Raw genomic sequence first — 5,023 nt, 5'->3', positions numbered from 1 at the left:
CCCCCGGGGGGGAAGTAGTGGGCCTTCATGGGCCTCAGTGAAAAGGATAGGAGGGCCGCAAGGGTGCCCCCCCATGGCAAGTCCGAATTGGACTAGGGAGGGGGCGGCGCCCCCCTCTTTCCTTCTCGTTCTCCTCCTCCTTCCCTCTCTCCCCCTCTGGGAAAAGGAAGGGGACTCCAACTAGGATTGGGAATCCTAGTTGGACCCCCCCTATGGCGCGCCCTCCTTGGCCGCCGGCCTCCTCCTCCCCTCCTTTATATACGTGTGAGGGGGCACCCCAAAGGCACAACAAGTCTTCTCTTAGCCGTGTGCGGTGCCCCCCTCCACAGTTACACACATCGGTCATATCGTCGTAGTGCTTAGGCGAAGCCCTGCGCCGGTAACTTCATCATCACCATCGCCACGCCGTCGTGCTGACGGAACTCTCCCTCGTCCTCAACTGGATCAAGAGCTCGAGGGACGTCGTCATGCTGAACGTGTGCTGAACACGGAGGTGTCGTACGTTCGGTACTTGGATCGGTTGGATCATGAAGACGTTCGACTACATCAACTACGTTACTAAACGCTTCCGCTTTCGGTCTACGAGGGTACGTGGACACACTCTCCTGTCTCGTTGCTATGCATCTCATAGATAGATCTTGCGTGATCGTGGGAAATTTTTTGAATTACTACATTCCCCAACACCATTCACCTCTCCTCCACTCACGTCGCCCCTTTGTCTTCGATTGGAAACTGGGGAGCGACTGCATAGGCGAAGCCGCCTCGGCGATCGTCGACGGTAGAGGCGCTGAGCTCCTCCGCGACTGCAGAGGAGGCGCCCCCTCTCGTGTTTTTCTCCTAGGAGGCGGCGGTGATGGTCCCTGTTTATCATGCAGAAGGGGCACCACCCCGGTCTACAGCAAATATCCGCCCCTGGAACCCGAGCTTTTTTGCGTTTTGATCATCAAAAAACCTCCTTTTAGGGCAGCATTGTCATACTATGACACATGATTTGGGGTTAAGGGAATTGGGGCTTAGGGTTTTAGAGTGTTAAACAAATTCAAGCTCTCATCGATTGTGAAGCATGTTGTACTTATGTTGGTGTACCAGGTCGTCGAAGCACCAATTTCTCCATGGGGATCAACCATGGTGGATTTTTTCTTGGGCATGACAGGAACAGTTCTTATGTAAATGGCAGTGTTATTTGCTATGACCATATGGAAAAGGTCACCTGGTCACCTATTATGATTGAAAATCTTGTTGAGGAAGTAGGTTATGAGATGGCATGGAGGCTTAAGGTTTTCTACTGTGTCCCACTCCTTACACTTAGCACGGATGGTCTGAGAGAAATTAGTGATGAACAAACCGACAGAATGATGATGTTTGTTGAATTGGCCACCACTTTTTCAGCATTTATTTGGATCATGCTGATAGCTTCCATGCTAACCTGTCTGATGATGATGTTGTGAACCACCGAAGAGCCAATCTGCCTCCAGTTTTCAGCCCACCAAGGAGAGTGCATAGCAATGTAGAGAATGCAGAAGTTGAGGCGGAAGCAGAGCATGGAGAAGTTCAGGCAAAAGCAGAGCATGGAAAAGGACAGGAAGATATTGTGGCACCTATTCCTATACAACACTACTAGGAAAAGGCTAATTAGTGGCGCACTTATTTTTGCCATTAATGGCACACTATAGATGCGCCACTATTACCACGCCACTAGTAACAAATAGTAATGGCGCACTATAATGGCGCACCTATAGTGCGCCATTACTATCACAGATAGTGATGGCGCACCTATAGTGCGCCATTACTATCACAGATAGTGATGGCGCACCTATAGTGCGCCATTACTATGCCTATCTGGTGCGTCATTACTATCTGACTTAGTAATGGCGCACCACATAGAAGTGCGCCATTACTAACAATTTTTTTCAAATTTTTTTTAGAATTTTTTTTATAAGTTTTTTCAAAAAAAAAGTTTCAATTTTTTTTCATTTTTTTCTTAATCTCGGGTCACTATGGCTTAATCTCGGGTCAATATGCTTAATCTCAAGTCAAATCGCACTCCGTGGTCAAACTTCTTGAAAGGTCACACATCCTCACACTACTCCAGCCCGAGCACGTTTAACTTCGCAGTTCTATCCAACCCCAGCACCAGCTCACTTAACAGGCACTTGTTGATATATCTATCATATCAATCCTATTAAACCTTGTTGATGTCTAGGACTTTGATAATGTTCATGAGTGTGATGAAATTTTGAAAAAATATTTCAAACTTCCCGGTCACATTACCTATCATATTTTGAAAAAAATTCCAAAAAAAATTTGAAACCAAACTTTTTTTTCTGTTACTAGTGGCGCACCTAGCAAATGGTGCGCCACTACTAAGTTTGAATTTTTTTTCATTTTCCCCCCTCTAGATCTTAAAAGCCCCGTATCTTTCGTTCTGTTAGGTTTTTGGGGATTCTGAAAATGTTCAACGCGGTTCCCCCGATTGAATTCGTATGTAACTTTTCGAGTAGATGATTTTTCATATAAAAAACTTTTTAATCCGAGTTCGTATGCAAAAGTTATGCCCATTTTACTAAATTCCAGAGAGATTTTGCAAATAAAGTCGAAATTCATATTTGTAAATTTTCCCAACAACTAGACCACATATCACATGGGAAACTTATTTTCTTTTATTTTTTTGACATTTCCATCATTTTCTTTTATTTTTTCTAAAACTGAAAAGGCGGTCCACAGGGGGGTGCAAAGAAAGTTAGTAATGGCGCACCTGTTACGTGGTGCGCCATTACTAGTTTTTGCTAAAAAAAATGTTAGTAGTGGCGCACCGTGGGTGTGGTGCGCCATTACTAGTTGGAACTAGTAATGGCACACTATACACGGTGCTCCATTACTAGTTTTGAAAAAAAAGTAAAAAAAATTGTTAGTAGTAGCACACAGAGTGTGTGGTGCGCCATTACTAGTTAAAACTAGTAATGGCGCACTATGCCCTGGTGCGCCATTACTAGTTTTGGAAAAAATTGTTAGTAGTGGCGCACCGTGGGTGTGGTGCGCCATTAGTGATAAGGGCATTAATGGCGTACCACATATGTGGTGCGCCATTAATGTCCATATTAGCTATAGCCCTTTTCCTAGTAGTGCAAGTTGTCTATCCTGATGTTGATGCAGATGATGATGTGAAACAGTTTGAGTTTGTTAGGAGGGCATCATCACAGACAGATGTGGGTAATCAAAGGGGTGAAGAACAGGCAGATGATGTGCAAGAAGATGATGCTGGTGGAAACACAAGAATGAGGAGGAGTGCCAGGCAGAACCATTTCAACTATGTAATGGAAACAGAGGATGTACCAAGTGATACAGATGATGAAGATTAGGACCCTGGTGTGCTTGTGGACAGTGACAACGAGATAGGAGATGGTGATGATGATTTGTATGCAGATATTGTACATGAGGATGAACCTGAGCATAAATATGAGAAGAAATCAAATGAGAAAGCAAAGCACAAAGGGAAATAGAAATTTGAGCCTAGCAATCAAGACAATGGGAAACAAACATACAACTCTGATGAAGATTTGTCTGAGTCTGATGATTTGTGGGCTCCTGATTCAGATGATGAAGAGCTTGTGGGAAACGTAGTACAAAACAAAATAAAATCGCCCTACGAACACCCAGGAACAATATGAAGATGCATATCGGGTTTGGATCAACGATCGTTACCGACTCCGGAGTGCAGCGAAAGTAGACGAGTCGGTGTAGATCGTACTTGGAGTCCCTCGAACGTCGATGATGATCCCGCGAACTGCCTGATACGTCTCCGACGTATCTATAATATTTTATTGTTCCATGTTGTTATATTATCATTTCTGAATGTTTTACAATCATTTTATAGCAACTTTATATCATTTTTTGGGACTAACGTATTGACATAGTGCCCAGTGCCAGTTGTTGTTTTTTTACTTCGCAGAAAATCAATACCAAACGGAGTTCAAACGCAGCGAAATTTTTTGGAGATTTTTTCTGAACCAGAAGACACCTGTTGGGCCAAAGAAGTACCAGAGGGGGCTCCGAGGGGAGCACAATCCACCTGCCCAGGTGCGCCCTCGTGGGTGCTGCACACCTCGGATGCCTCCCGCACCGCCTCTTTGCTCTATAAATACCCCGAAAATCCAAAAACTCTAGGGAAGTCGACGAAACACAATTCCAGCCGCCGCAAGTTTCAGAACCACCAGATCCAATCTAGACACCATCATGGAGGAGTTCATCATCCTCATTGGTGCCTCTCCGATGATGAGTGAGTAGTTCATTGTAGACCTATGGGTCCGTAGTTAGTAGCTAGATGGCTCTCTCTCTCTCTCTTTCTCTTTTGATTCTCAATACAATGGTCTCTTGGAGATCTATTTGATGTAACTCTTTTTGCGGTGTGTTTGTTGGGATCCCATGAACTTTGAGTTTATAATCAGATCTATTTTATCCATGAAAGTTATTTGAGTTTTGATCTCTTATATGCATGATTACTTATAGCATCGTATTCCTTCTTCGAATCTTTGGTTTAGTTAGGCCGACTAGATCGATTTTTCTTGCCATGGGAAGAGGTGCTTTGTGATGGGTTCGGTCGTGCGGTGTTCTTTCCTAGTGACAGAAGGGGCGGCAAGACACGTATTGATTGTTGCCATTAAGGATAACAAGATCGGGTCTATTCCTACATGAATAGATCTTGTCTACATCATGTCATCGTTCTTATTGCATTACTCCGTTTTTCCATGAACTTAATACACTAGATGCATGCTGGACTATCGGTTTGTAAAGGCAAGACCCATTAGCTTCAAAGGTTCTAGTTTTACGACCGCTATTTTCCTTTTTGGTTCTATTGACATAGGTTTTGTTCATCTTTTCTATTTATTTATTTATCACTTTTTCACCTTTTTTGTTTTTCATTTTTTCCAAATGTGTGAATGTTCAAATTCATGAAGTTTTGTTTGAATTTGTGAACTGTTTTAAAATTGCCAAACTTTTTTAAACCCCGTGAATTTTTTCCCTT

Source organism: Triticum aestivum, chromosome 2D (assembly GCF_018294505.1).
Source record: "Triticum aestivum cultivar Chinese Spring chromosome 2D, IWGSC CS RefSeq v2.1, whole genome shotgun sequence".
In the NCBI taxonomy this organism is placed as follows: Eukaryota; Viridiplantae; Streptophyta; class Magnoliopsida; order Poales; family Poaceae; genus Triticum; species Triticum aestivum.
Note: the sequence above shows the minus strand (reverse complement) of the source record.